The 16,079-nt window shown below is 36.3% G+C and overlaps 1 long non-coding RNA gene across 2 annotated transcripts; it reads left to right on the forward strand.

The window, feature by feature from the left end:
* The first annotated feature begins 9,677 nt into the window (after nt 1–9,677).
* On the forward strand, nt 9,678–11,980 carry LOC122277378. Of its 2 annotated transcripts, none has more exons than XR_006228991.1 (3): nt 9,678–10,029; nt 10,124–10,193; nt 10,909–11,980. It is a non-coding gene; the product is annotated as an uncharacterized LOC122277378 (long non-coding RNA). The 2 variants fall into 2 exon arrangements; XR_006228990.1 differs by lacking the exon at nt 10,909–11,980 and adding an exon at nt 10,340–10,890.
* The last annotated feature ends 4,099 nt before the right edge of the window (nt 11,981–16,079 follow it).

Here is a 16,079-nt window from a genome sequence, read left to right on the forward strand (position 1 = left end):
CTATCTTAAATTTAAAACCATACTTAAAACATCCATTTATAAGAACCTAATAATCAATACCAAACGTTTTGTAAAAAGATCCAAACAATTGAATCACAAGCTTTGACCCTAAATCAAAATATTTCCAAGGATTCAAAAAAATCAAATCTTACTTCTAACATATTCATAACATCATCCTAAGATCAACTATGCTTTAAATCATCAAACTAAAGTCACCAAAATCACAAAATAACACTTGGAGTTTTTGGTTTTACACTTAGTCCAAAAACAGAAACTGTTTTTTTCAACTAGTTTTGATCAATCTCTTGATCCATGGCTTAAAAAGATGAGATCTTTAAACTAAAACATCAAATAGTTTAAAAAATGTGTCCTAAAGATGATCTGACCATAAAACTTAAAATCACATGGCTAAAAATCAATAAAACATGGATCTAACCCAAAAACATCAATCTTGGGCCTAACTGGAACCCTCTTGCATAGAAAAATCATATCTTTGAAACTAATATTAAATATCTTCAAAATAATATTTTAGCATGAAAATAAGAGATTTAGGATCATCATATAAAAATATCAAAGCCTTTAGAGTAAGATCATACCACAAATATTCAAACTTTCTCCAAATAAAAATTGTTTTTCCACTTCTAGATTTCAAGTTTCTAAATTTAAAAAAATCTATCATCAAAAGCTTTATTCATGAAACAAAACCTCAATTAAAACTCTTAAAAACATTCTAACAACACTCCATAAAATTTTTGGACCAAGATATGTCCATTAGATTGGTCAAAAATTCCAAAACATAACACACTCTACAGTTTCAAGCCCAAAATGACCTTTCCATGGTTAAAAATACTTTTGACTAACCCAATGACTATGGAATGATACTAATAATATATCTACAGAAACCATACTCAAAGAGAAATAACTTTTATGAAGGATTCATCGTGTGAAAATAGTTACAAAGGGTCAAAAATCTCCACGTAAAAAGACCCAGAAATCTACCCAAGAGAGCTCTTTTGGGTTTCTCTCTAAGAACGGGGTGAAGAAGTGACTAAAGGGAAAGAAGTGTGTTTTGCACGACTCTAGAATTCTGGAGGGGGAAGATATGGGCTTGAATGACCCTTGATTGGATGTGGCTATGTGACATAAAGTGGAGAATAGTGAGTGGAAAGGATTGCATGTAGAAGCTATAAGGTATGGAGGTTAATGAGGTGGGTTTCTCCATCCCATCAAGGCACTATTGGGTGCAGCCAAGGGCAGTGGATGGTCTGCCATATGAGGGAGGAAACTTCTTCAAGAATTTTTGTCAAGGTAGTCAAATTTTTTGGCCTTGATGGGCCTCAACCAAGTGGGCTAATTTGGGATTTAAAGGGGGTTTGGTTAAGGTTTGAAATACTATCAAGCTCAAATCCTAATTTTTCTTGCCCCAATCAAATTTTCAAGGTTTAAAAATTTGAATAATAATGTCATAACAAGAATTTGAAAAATTAATAGCAAGTGGAAGTGATTTAATCAAGTGATTAAACACAATGCTAGAAATTGGATCAAAAAGGGTTTGAATGCCAATTTTAGGGTTTGGGGAAGCCGTTTAGGGTTTCGGTTTCAACCAAATTTTTGGGATTTCAATTAGATTCCAACCATTTAGGGTTTCATTAGGGTTGAAACTCTCTTTGATCTGGCTCAATTTAGTTGATCAGATGAAAAAAAGTTTTGCTTAAGTTGCATGATCTCACATTTTGATTTCATTCACAAATCCATCTAGTGGTTCTTCTTTGTGCCAAGTGTCTAATATTATTCACTATGTGTGACTAAAATCTTGCCAAGTGTCCAAATAAAACTTCTTTAACCAAATTTGGACATTCCATACTATGATTTTGAAAATACTACACTTAATACACTTATCAAGGTTACTATTCACTAAAAAAATGCATAATAAACTTAGTACTAAAAAATCCTAAATATTCATATTAACCTACAGTGAAAATCGTTTACCAAAATTTAACCCCGAAGTGCCTCTAAAAATAATTTCACAGTTTCAAACAAGCGTTTCATCCAAAATTATAAAAATGGGTTATTGCGGCATAAAATCGTAAATATTATAGTGGCATAGACTATAACATATTCTGACACTTCTAACTACCTCAAACAATTAAAATCGCATTTCTAACACCATAGCGAGTGATAACATTGACTATGTTGACAAATTAAAACCTTTGCGATTCGTCGATTTGTGAAAACTTACAGAATTTTCACGAGGTTCCTAAAATCTATAGAAATTCCACCATTGAATTTCTAGCGGGCCGTTACAGCCCAAGCTTTCCTTCATCTTGCGTTGTCACTCCTTTCTCTTTGAGAACCAGTTCACCTGCTTTGAAAGATTTGGCCTTAACTCGCTTATTGAAGTAGTGTTTTGCCCTTCTTTTGTGGAGGACATTTTGGATCTCAGCTTCTTCTTTTTTCTCTTCTAGGAGATTGAGATGCTCCTCTAGATCTTCATTGTTCTCTATTTGATTAAAGTGGCAGGTTTGATGTGTAGGCAAACCAATTTCCACAGGTGCGACTGTATCGCTCCCGAAAGCCAACGTGAATGGTGTTTTGCCTATTGGGGTCTTCACCATTGTTCTGTATGCCTACAATACTCCTGGGAGCTCGTCCAATTACTCTCCTCTCCTTTATGTTAGCTTCTTCTTTAAAATCCCAAGTAACGACTTGTTCGTTGACTTCGCCTACCCATTAGCTTATGGGTGCTCAGATGATGAATACTTTGCTTGGATTCCCAGCTCCTTATACCATTCTTTGTAATGTTGAGTCAAACTGCTTCCCATTGTCAGATACTATGTTGTGAGGGATTCTGAACTAGTAGATGATGTTCTTCCATAGAAACTTAGTGACGGTCTTTGTTGTTATGGTTGCTAGGGGTTCCACCTCCATCCACTTTGTGAAATAGTCCATGGTCACTATTATATATTTTACACTCGCCCTCCAAGGAAGGGGCTAACTAAGTCAACACCCCATTGGGCAAATGACCAAGGTGCGGTGATAGAGAATAAATTCTCCGGGGGCAGTATGAGATAGAGGCATAGATTTGGCATTTGATGCACTTCTTTGCGAATTGCTCAACGTCTTTGAGGGCGTTGGGTCAATAGTAGCCTGCCCTGAGGGCTTTTCATGCCAATGCTTTCCCTCTTGAATGGTTCCTGTAGATGCCCTCATGTATTTCTGCTAGGACGTATTGTACCTCCTTTGGCAATGAGAGGTGCTAGAGACCGGACATCTTGTGCATATAGAATTTACACCCTTGAATAGAAGAGTGACATGTAGGCAATGTAAGAAGTGAATGATAGAACCGGACACACGTAAACAAAGGTAATGCAATTCTCCCCATCTCTCTCTTCCTCCCTGCTCTCTCTCTCTCTCTCTCTCTCTCTCTCTCTCTCTCTCTCTCTCTCTCTCTCTCTCCCTCCTCAACCAAGATAAGATTTTCTCTCCTCTCACTCCTCAGAAGGGCATGCAAACACACGTTAACCCAGAGTGAGAGAGGAATTAGAAGAGATGTGTGGAATAGCTTTGATTATCTCAGGTATTCGCATCTATAAAACATCATCTTTGTTTCTCGATTCGTACCTCCAACCTCATCACCCAAGGCTGAGCAAGTAAAAGCTTTCCATCTCTTCACATTTGCAATTTTCTTTTATTGCTTTCGTTCTTCTTATTCATCAAGTGTAACTAGAACATACTTTACTAATAATGAGACTTGTTTAGTGTTTGTCCAAATCTTCATCTCTATTTGAAAACTAAACAAAAAAAGGGTCTCTGAAAAATTTGTTACCAGGTGAAGCAGTTTATGCAATAAATTATAATATTATTGGTTGCTTGTATTTGAAATGTTATTTAGTTAAAAAAGGGTTATTTGGGTTCAGATCTCTCTCAATAATCAAGGTTTTCTACCAAATTTTGATTTTGTATAGACTGTCATAGAACCCTTAATAATACAATTAATTTTTATGAGTTCACTAGTTGGTGTTCTCCATAGATAATCTTAAAGTAGCTCTACGGGGAAGGGATCCTGATAGATTGAGTATCAAGAAAGTTTTCCTTTATTTTCACACTTCAAGTTCCATCAAGGAAGAAGAAATTGGGAGATCAAATGTGTGGAATAAAATCTGGTATGGAAAGGGAGGTGATGAGTTTGAGATGAGGGAGAGATGACTGCTAGTAAGGGACAGGAGAGCTAGGGTGAAGAAAGAGAGACGTCATAGTGGCTTTAGGAAAACAGAGAGAGCGAAAGGTTCCATTGTAAATAAATGTAGACCACTTACGTGTCCATTTTTTAATGAAGGGCATAAAATAACAATCAACTGAAGTGAAGATCAATCCAAGACTTTCCTCCAGTCTTGCTCGACTTGGCGCTCAAGTGAACATCAAACAGAAAGTTTACTAAAGATGTGCTCGACACACCGCTTGAGTTCTAAAAATTTCACCGCCTTAGGGTTGTTTCACTACATCGATTGTGGAATATACAATGAAAAAGTTGAAAACTGGAGATAAAACATAGAATGACATTTTGAAAAAGTGAGAAGCTATATTGGATTTTAGAGAGAGAGAGAGGGAGGGAGAGAAATTGTGAGGAACGAGAAATTTTATTCTCACTATGTACTTCCACATTTCTCTGAATAAAAATCTCTTGTAGCTTCGTGGACGTAGTAAAGTTGTCGAACCATATAAATCTTATATTGTGTGATTGTTTTTCTCTATTTTTCTTTACTATTCTAGTGTTATCGTTCCCAACATCAACCTCTACTGGTCACGGTGGCTAACCCAAAGCATGAAGAGAGAGACAAAATGAGAGATAAAGAGAGAAGATATGGATGAACATAGAGAGAGAATTGAGAGAGACAATGGAGAGAGAACCTAAGAGAGAAAAGAAAATCAAGGGAGAGAGAAATGATGGCTTGCTGGTGGTGCGCTTATGGTTGGATGACAAGGTCAACTTGAACAATACCGACGAGAGCTAGGACAGAGAGGCTGAAGCAACTTGGGGGTGGATGGAACATAGAGAGCATGGGAAGGGGAAGAGAAGAGAGAAGGGAGGAGGATCATAGTTTTGAATTTTGTTCTCTTCTGTCTGAAATTTTATGTTCTAGTGTAGTATTTGGTATATTATACATATTCACCCTGTTTCGTTCCAAATTTTGGCCCATTTTGGTTCATTCCAGCTCATTTCAGTCAATCCTAGCCATTTGAGCTGAAATTTGCATTATGGACCATTTTAATAACAATTTTGTAGTTTTATTGAATTTGGATGGCATTGTTGTAAATTTCCAATCTAGATGGCATTCTTCTTGGTCTCATGGAGTTGCTGGTATAGGCGCAATTTATCAACTTTTGAAGATAAGTGCATCCGTATTGAGCAAGCTATAGCTCATACCCTGGCTATCCAGCATGTCTATAAGGCAACCCGTGGCCAACCCCTGACGATTGTGAGACACCACTGCTGATGGGAGTTTCCCCCTCCAGGAGTCTTCAAATTAAATGTGGATGGGCATTTTTCTAAACCAACATAGTGCTGGCATTGGGGCCATTTTGAGAGATTGTAAGGGAGATGTTCTTATGGCAGCCAACAAGAAGAAACCAGAAGTTAGGGATGCAACAAGTATTGAGATGCTTGCAATAGTCAGGAGATTACAACTGACTGTCCACTTGGGTATTCAACACCTTATAATAGAAAGTGATGCCTTAACCTTAGTACAAGAATTGCAAAAGTTAGAACCCTCGATGGCTTTGGTTGGAAATGTGATCTAGGATACTAAGGAGCATATGAGTTGTTTCCAAGTTTGTGAAATCAGATATGCTATGAGAAATTATAATGAAGTGGCACATAAGCTTGCAAGGCATGCGTGACATGTTAGTGATATTAGCCTATGGTGGGGTTCTTTTCTTGATGTAATTGCTTCATAATGCTAATATCCTTTTAATGAAAGGTTTTCCAATAATAATAATAAAAAAAAACATGTCCTTTCTTTTTCTCTATTTTTTAAATCTCATTATTTTTAATATATTTCTCTACTCTTTTTTTTTCTCTTATTTTTTAGTGTCTCAACTCAAATTTATGATATTTTTTAACATATAATCATTTTAAAAATCTTCCACTCTTATATATACATATATAAATCTGGAAATAATATACAGGAATGCACCCTATCAGAATATTCTATTTCAATGTTTAAAACGAAAATCACTGCAACATAATTTAAAACATTGGGAATGATGGTTTTGCCAAAGAGCACTGCTATACACCAGCCCCACACCCAACACACTAGTGTAAAATAACAGAGGATAAAATAATAAATTCACATTTTTCAATGGTGTGAAAAAGTATGAGGCTACTGTATAGATTTATTCTTTGCAAAAACGCACCTTTCTAGTGCTTTCTTTCATTCCTTTTTTACCCATTTGGGCGGGTTGGGTTTTTAACCTTTTGGGCTTGAGCTCAGGTTTTCAGACCTGGCTTTAATGGGTTGGTCAGACATCTAAGGTCTTTGAAAGGTTGAAAAATACTAGTCATAAAGTCTAGGGTTTTCATAATTTAACTCTTGATTTCAAATCACGAAAACTATTTTTGAATGAAAAAGAAGGATCACAAGCAATTTATATAATGTATCAAAATCAAGAGGTATGAGTTGAGGAATTAAAAAAGCATGATTTAGGAAAATTAAAACTGCTAATTTTAAATAAAAACTAGCAATTAATTCAAATAGAATATTTTCATTTATAAATTTAACTATAAAAGTAAATTAGTATATATAATTTATTTATAAATAAGTTCAAGTCAATGATAACACGGCTTCCAGGAACACAAATCTATAACCTTTAGTTTGTGATATCCAACATGTTTTGATCTCGATTGATATCCAACATGCTATCCAAATTTTCTTTTATTTCTAATCAGGTGATTAGAATAAGTTTAACATCCAAATACCCAACTATCAAATCACTAAACTCATCTCAACTAAAAACTTTTTTACACATGAGACACATAACATTTTTCAACTCAACACATTTTTACAAGCGGGATCCACAACCTTTTTTAACTTCCTATAAATACATCTAAACTCATTTTAACATCTAAATATATTGAAACTCATCTTATGTGGGCTCCCACAAAACTCAATCCACCATCTCAACTCACAACTTATCTTAGCTTAGCTTAACATCCAAACGTGACCTAAGTATGAATGGATAAAGCTCAAGAAGAAATTACTTGTTTTTCTATGCCCTCTTTATTTTCTATCCATATATGTTCAGATTATCAATTCGTACTAAATATAGTTGCATTTTATTACGATTGAGAGAATAACCAAAATGAATTTGATTTCAACTCTAGCACTATCTCGTTAATGCAATTCGTCGAGTTGGCTAATTCCATCTAAATTAATAAGATCCATTTCATGTGATTCTCTTTAGATATCTTATAAATACATAAATTTTGCATTACAAACATTTGCATTGATCTCAATTCTTTTAAACAGTTACAATTTATTCATATAATGCATCCTTGATATTCGAGCTCAACTTAAAGATAACAATCATTCTCATACGTTGTTCATTAATTTTAATGAGATTATTAAAGACTAAGATCTCTTAATAATAGAGAGACTTTATCTTGACATCATAATGAGTAAATGTCAGCTCTTAATACATCATTGACATTATGGAATTGAAGCCTTACATTATTTTCCTTGAGAGACAAACTCCAAGTGAATTTCATGTTTCTTTAGGTGTGGTGGCACTTTGAATGTGCTATAACATCTCATTCCACTTCTTGGGTACTTAAAAGAAAATTGTTTATTTACTGTTAGTTATTTTCTATTAAAATGACTAACTTCTATTAAAATGAATCTATTATCATAAAAAATAATCATTTTCATCACAAATAACTTGTCCCGAATGCTTTTTTTTTTTTGGTAGTAAGCTAGCTAGTAAACCGAATATATATCATTCTGATCATATGGTGCATTGTCAATGCCTTTCAAGTAGGAGTACTCTCGAACTAATGAACTTTCTGATTTCATATGATGGCAAGAACGATAATCGCTCCACAAGAAGCACCTTGAATAGCAATCTCCTAGAATCTACCTCTGACATCAAATGGTGGAACATTAAAAAAAATAAAAAAATAAAATAAAAAATAAAAACACTTGTACCAAATTGTTGTGTTTAAAATGGAACATAAAATTCTTTTTATTATAAAAACGGGTAGCCAAATAAATGTTTTTAATATGTACGTTGGACCTCACCTGAAAAACCTTTGTGGACAATAATCTAACACACTCCACAATTAGTCAGCTCACTTGACGCACTTACACACAACAATGCTCACTGACTTCACGTTGACACTTAGGCTCACTTTGATACACAACTAGAAGTCTAGAAGACACTATTTCAGTTAACACTCAACGGGACCACTCTTTCTTGACACATTCGAATGAGGTGCCATAGGATTCCCTTTTTTATAGGTAGAAGAAGAAGAAAAAGAAGAAGAATGTGCAAGAAGGTTTAACAACCACATGATTCTGTCGGCGCCTAGAAACATCAAGAGAGAGTTTGGCCAATAGCTTAAATAGCACTCTAGAGTTATTCCTTGTACAGTAAATATTTTCTTGAGAACTTAGCAAGAAGATAAGGAACATTCTTGATAAAAATCAGTAGTATTTCCCAACAGAAGAAAATCTAACGCTACAGTACCAAACCAACCATCTGAAACGATTGTAGTTATAATCATGAATAGTTATATTAACTAACTGCCAAGAGGCCAATGCTCTTTTGGCCGAATGGCACCACCCATGGTCCTTAGGAATTATTGGGTCTATGATTGAACCCCTCAACTCAACTATTAGGATTGATGTCCCTTAAGAGCACTTACCTAGAAAAAAAATACCGACCGCCGCAAGAATCTCGATCGTCATATGATTGGCCGGTGAGCATTGGTCATTCTAAAGATATTTCCCTTCAATAATGAAAGGGATAGATCAATCATGTTTGGCCTCAACCCAAAAGTTGTTGTGACAGAGCTGCACGAGAGGAATGCCATGATCATGTGCTTAACAAGTGAGAGGGGATAGTTGTCTGGATAGGCAACAGGCTGAAGGCTAATAAGAGAAGAACACCAATAAAACCTTATCTTGTCCTGCCCTAAGCTGCATGGTACACATAATGACCTCTATTGTTTTGTCAATTTTAAGACCACTTTCCCAACCCAAAGCTGATGATAATGGGTTACTTTCCCAACCCAAAGCTGATGATAATGGGTTATCTTTATCACCAAGAGGGAGAAGATGCTTTTGATTATGAAGAAGCTCAAAGAACGCAGTGTAATCAGTTAATAACATAGTATTTGCAATTGGTATGTAGCAATGATAATTGTTGATGATTTGTTTTGCACACCTTCACTTGCTTGGAGGTACTTGCGACCACAAAGGGGAAAGAATGGCTTGAGGTCAGGTGGGTGACACCTTCGATGTTTAAGCCAATATGGTTAAACTACTTTATAAGTAAAGTTGTAAAATCTAGGCCCGCAATAAAGCCCAGCCCACCTGAAGAAATGATGTCATTTTGGTCCGAAATTCCCTTATTATTTTCCCTCTTCTCCTCTCCTCCCCATCACTTTCTCTTTCCCTCTTCCCACTACATACAGCCCCCCTTTCGCACCTTTTGTGCACCTCTCTCCATAACTATTCTCTCTCTCTCTCTCTCTCTCTCTCTCTCTCTCTCTCTCTCTCTCTGAGTTTATTCCTCCACCTCGAGACTACTTTTCCAATGGATACCAAGTGTGTCAAAGCCTCTGTTCATGGTTTTGTTGTTGTAGGTATTTACAGGTGGTCTTGCTTCATATCTCGTTTTCTCTCTCTTTTATTTTCTCCCTATCTCAAGTGTTTTCTCTCAAACCCTTTGGGTTTCCCTCTCAGAGACACACTCTCTTTTTGTTTTGAACCGCAATGAACAAAGGCCTAGAGACAACCTCTCACCACCAAGGTAATTTCTCTCCCACTTTGTCCAATTTCTTTTGTTCCCTTTGCCTGTAATACCCCTACCACACATATTCGGTTTGACATTTTCTCTATCACAGGGCATCAAATTAGTTCCCAGGCAACATTGTTTAACTCATGAAGCCCGATCGATCACCACTTTGGGACTAGGTAAGGTACCCATAAGCTTAAGCCTTGTAACCATCTTGTATGTTTGTGACTTGTAATGTGTTTGTTGGAAATGTGTAATGCTACTATTTTCATGATTTAATAGATAATTTATGTGATTCATTGTTGGTTGATGTGTGGTTGTTCAGGTTGATGTGTGGTCGTTTGGGTTGATGTGTTGCTATTTGGGCTATTGGTTGACATGTTAGAAGTCTCTGGTTTGTAATAATGTGGACAAAGAAGACTTGATGTGTGGCTATTTGGGCTGTTGGTTGACATGTTGAGAATCTCTAGTTTGTAGTATTGGCAGTGGAGAAGACTTGACAATGTGGTTGCATGGTTGTTGGGCATGTCGGTTTGAGACGTAGGGGTAAATGCAAGCTATTTATTTGTTTGATAAGTTGAGTGTAAGCTACTTTTGAACGTGTAGGCTGATTGTTTGGTTATCTGATATATCGGGAATAAGTTTATTTTGACTTAAAAGTATGGGCTATTGCTTCATGTGTGTGAGGTTATTAATTAAGCATATTTGAGAAGGTTGGACTAAATATTGGTGTAGTGAGTTTTAGAGGTTGTGCTTGTGCCATGATTAAAAATTGAGACATTATGATGGACTTTTGTGTGCAAAAATATAGTTTGGGATTATGGGATTTTTTTAGTTAGATTGAAATTTTGCTTGTGTATATTATTAAAATGTTAATGAATATTTTCTGGTTAGGTTGTGTTATTCCTAGAGTTCGAGTTCAAGGCTTAGGTAAGTAGTGCAAGAGTTAGGTAAGCAGTGCTCCTATGCTAGGCTTGGTTTAAATAGACTGAGATTGATTTTATGAAAAACTTGCATATTTTGTTATGGAACATTGGAAACAACCTCGATAATTTTTTCTGCATAATTCACTGTATCTAAGAAAAAAAATATTTTTATCATGATTGATGTAGACATGAGCATTTTTGGGACACTATTTCTCAAATGTATAAAAAGACTGAAAATGAAATTTTAAAGTTTTATACAATGATATGAATATAATATGTATCTGTTTAGTACTCTGTTATGATATGATGTTGCATATAAAATCTTTTGGCATGACATTCTATTTCTGCTTTTTGTTTCAACCTTACGATAGGTGTAAAACTATGGCCTCTGTTATTGTGTTGTACCAACATCTCTGTTTCTAAGTGCACCCACTTTGGAAACAAAGTAGTTTTCTGCATGGTCTTTTCTATTGCACACTCGGGGCTCTAGGAATGATAAGAGAAAGATTTTACTTATGTTTCTTTCTGGTTTGGCCAATGGGGATAGAACAACTCTACCGCAAGGATTAAATATGGAATATGTTCTGATATGATGCTACTTAGTTATGCTATACAAATATTTATAAATTTTCGCTCTGATATCTTGATAATATGTTTTCTTTTTCAGTTTATAATTGGCTTATGTTTACATACTAGTATATGTTTATTACTTACTGAGTTGTTGATAACTCAGCCAATTACATTCAATATTCTAGATGATTTTGATAGTTCAACAGAGAATCGAGAATGTGAAGCATGGGCCAGACTAGTTGGACATAGAAGACAAAGTACCAAAAGAGTATTTTGAATTGTTGGATAGTATTACTCTGTAGATTTGGTTTTGTTGATTTGGTATTTGGGATGTTGACGATATTATTGAGACTTTTTGGAGTTGTTAATTAATTTTATTAGAATGTTTCCTTGATGTCCTCGTAGAGAAACATGTATGTTTGGTTTGAACAAATGAGGTTACGCTTCATGGGGTGTTTGAAGTATATATATGTATTTGTTGGGAGATGAATTTCAGGTAACATGAACTAACTCCCTAACCCTCTAAGTGCTGGGCATTACAAAAGTTGATTTGTCTTTTGAGGGAAGAGGGAGATTACCTTTTTTGGGCTTTTTTCCTTTTTCGAGATCTACATAGCCTATCATTTTCTTGACAGCAGCACTCCCTTTGAGGAGGTACGTCATAGCATTGAACATGGTAACCCCTCTTGGGCTTAACCTGCACAACCTAACATAGGCATGTCTCTTGAGATGGAACTTCAATGAATTTAATGAGGTAACTCCTCCTAGGCACTAAGTATGGAGAGCTATTCTACCCTGACTTAACCAGCAACTAAGTTAGAAGGATATGTTGGCCTACTTTGATAGTATGAGTGCCCAAAGGCCGTACTCTGCTAGGAGATGGTCCCATGGCCATGTCGACTTGCTATTTTCTCCTCGATCCACCTATCTTTATAGCGGGAGGAAAGGGCATCTAAACCTGTCAATTGTTTCCCTTTTGTGCACCTAACTCAGTCGATGCTTGTACAAATTAGTAAGCGCAATAGGACTAGGCCCATTTTCACGGGCGATGATTGGGTCTAATAGTTACCCCTAAATTCCTGCCGCACATTTGTGGTGGGAATTTCATTTTCTACTTTCTTTGTCTTTTTTTTTTCTTTGTTTGCCCTTGGCAAATTATGATGCTTCTGCTGTCATGATTGGTTTCCCTCATGATAGGAAACACTTGTTACTTCACCTCCTTCATGTCCCCTCACGCAACATGTTTTCCAGGATTTTTGAGCTCTACCTCTGCTATTGGTGACATGTATCGTTTCCTTTTTGGGTTGGGTGGTTGCTTTTCAACCGTTGTCGTCCTCCTATAAAGCTTTGCTCCTCTTCCCTCCGCACTACATCTTTGTCTTCTATTGTACTATCTTGTTGTGATTGTGCTCCCTTTTCTTGGACCTTCCCAATCATGTTGCCTCTGATGGCGCCTTGTAATGCTTCCCGCTTTAGTGCTTGTGCCACTCACTCTGCACATTCCCTCAGTTCTCTAGATGGGTCTAACAACGTTGGTTCCTCTCAAGTAGAACAGTTTAAGTGGAGTTATTACTCCACTACCAATCTAACGGACTTGGACTCAGCAAGAGACATATATGGGATTCCATACTCTGTTGACCTCTGATTTCGCCTAATACCCATCGAGGTGTAGTTGATTCAAATGGGTTTTCTTGGCATGTGGCCCTATACATCAACATGTTTTTTATGGGGCTACGGCTCCCTTTTTGTCTCCCCATTCTTGAGTTTGTTGACTTTTTGGGTTTGGCTTAAGCTTGGAGAATCTTGTTTTCGGGTTGCATGGCATGGCAGTTGGCCCAAGAGCCAGTGAATGAAGAGTACTTGGACCTTACGACTCGACATTTGTTTACACCCATGGTATCTAGTGGCAAGAAGGGAACCAATGTAGTATTCACTCACAGACAGGTTACAGGGTGGTGTACTTGGAGTCTCCTTTTCCAAAGCTAAGACCTGGCACAATGAGTTTTTCTTCATGTCTAATTCTGGTTGGGAGTTTCTTGTAAACAAGGCAGGTTGCTGCGAGTTTCTAGCCAGAGCTATATGCAATCATGTTCCAAATGGGTGCAACTTCAAAATGACCCTTTCTAGAAGGAAGGAGGGTTGTTTAGACCTCGTCTACTCATTGATTCAAGAGAACCCTAATGTGGTTTGGTCTTACATGCTTATAATGAGAGAGAGAGAGAGAGAGAGATAGAGAGAGAGAGAGAGAGAGAGAGAGAGAGAGAGAGAGAACATAGACCACTTCTTGGCTTCTTTGAACTGATTGTAGTTCATCGGTCACCCATCATTTGGTGTGGATGAGACATCTCCGCCTTACTGACAAAAGAGGCCTACATCTGTTCCTCTAAAGTAAAAGGGAAGAGACATTGTCCCAAGCAAGTTAGTGCTCACTAGGGGTAGCAAATCGAGTTAACGGATCGTATTCGTGTCATATCAAGGCATATACATTACACTTAATGAGTCAACACGAATATGACCAGTTAAGGATTTCGTGTCAAAATCCTAAACCCCAACACGACCCATTAAGATAATGGGTTGACACGACACAACCCGTTAAGACCTGTTAGTGAATCCTTCAAAATAGATTAACACGACCTGACCTTTTTTAGCCTATTTACATTAACACGACATGACCCATTTGGACACAAACACGACGCATTAATCCTTTTGACCTGATTAATTTTATATAAATATTAAAATCAAAATATCTATAAAAAAATATAAAAATGACTAAAAGTCCAAAATTATAATCCCAATAGCATCAAATGCGATAAACACATTATAATAATATAATGTTACAATCTCAAATATGATGATACGCACAAATCTAAATAAAGTTATAACTTAAAGAATGAAGTGTCCCGTCCTCTTTGCACTTGTCGTTCTCCAACTCCATTACATCTTCAGTTAACTCCTTCAATATTATTTCTTGTGTTCCTATTAAAAAAATGACATCAATAAATGAATTATTTCAAAAATATATATTTGGTAATAAAAATGGTAGGTCATTATCAAAAGAGCGTACTTAATGATGAACATTATTAAGTTGGGTTTTGTACTTGGTTCTTCAAACCCCAAAAAGAAAATACAATCAATGGCTCTTTTGAGATTTTAATCAAACACTTTTCGTGCATACTCATTCATTTGTTCATACAACATTCATTACAATATACTACACTCCATTGTTACAACCAATCCACACAAGAGGCATTTAACATAATAATATACCCTAATTACAAACTAAATTAACTTGGAGAATATTCTAGAAACAAAAAAAAAAAAAAAGGAAAATAGGTACATAACCATGATCAAATTCTTCAAGGTGCTCCTTCAAGAATCTTCTTCTGCTCTTCATTTTCACTAACTGCCTCACTCATCTAACATTTTAAAAAATTCAAACACAAAATTAAAAATAATTCTACCAATCTTATCAGATCTGAGCAATGAGCATAATAACAATACGCCGTGTCATAAAATAATTACAGACAAATATGCAATCTCATATGAAATCAGAAATAATTCTACCAAAATGTAGTGGAACAGAACAAGGGTCTATGAAATTTTCCTAGAACTCAGATCAAACAGAAGGCTTCCACACAAAAGAAAAGTTATGCCATAAACGTCCTGAGCTTAAATAAAAGCAAAGTTCAAACACAAAAATATGATAGATCTCGAGATATCATGTTATTGTGAGAAGACTGAGGTGTTAAGCGGCTAAAAGATTAGAGACTAAGAAGACACGAGAAGGAGGCTCACCGTGTTCTGTGAGAGGTCAGGACGTCATGACCTGTTATAGAGGAGATGAGCGATGGTCAAGAGAAGAAACGAGAAGGAGGCTGGCCATGACCTATACATTCATATATGTTCCTCGAGAATAACAGGACCGACGACTAACAAGTAAATAAAATATTTTCATTTCTATTTGCAGAGAAGGCTAAATGCATGAATTATACCTTCATCTTAAGTGCTGGTATCCGTTTATCAATCTATAGTGAGACCGATGCTAAGCAGCGACAGGTTGAAGAGACCTGCAGTGAGACCGAGATGGCTGAGCAGCGACAAGTTGAGGAGATTTGCAATGACACTGAGAAGGTTGAGCGGCAAGGAGAAGACTCAAAGATGGCCTCGAACTTGCAGTGGGACGTTTTGGTAACTAAAAGGCAGAGAAGGCTCAGGGAATGTGAGAGATGATTCACGAAGACGGAAGACCAAAAATAGAGAAAAAAGCAGAGAAAGAAAACTGAGAATGCTAGAAAAGTGGGGCGGCATGGTCAGTCATTTTACGAATTATCTTATTTCATCTTAACTCATCTTATCTCATTACTATTCAAAACATCTCATCTCATCTCATCTAAACTATGTATCCAAACGGAGCCTTAGAGTCTTAGGGTTTTTAGTTTTAGGTCAAGAGTATAAATGTATTTTAAATTTCTTAACGGGTCATAACTGGTTGACCCGTTAGTAATCCGTTAAGTAATTGTGTCTTAATAGGTCAACAGTTTTTTACCCGAACCTGTTAAGACTAAACCC

The sequence above is a fragment of the Carya illinoinensis genome, chromosome 9 (assembly GCF_018687715.1).
Source record: "Carya illinoinensis cultivar Pawnee chromosome 9, C.illinoinensisPawnee_v1, whole genome shotgun sequence".
In the NCBI taxonomy this organism is placed as follows: Eukaryota; Viridiplantae; Streptophyta; class Magnoliopsida; order Fagales; family Juglandaceae; genus Carya; species Carya illinoinensis.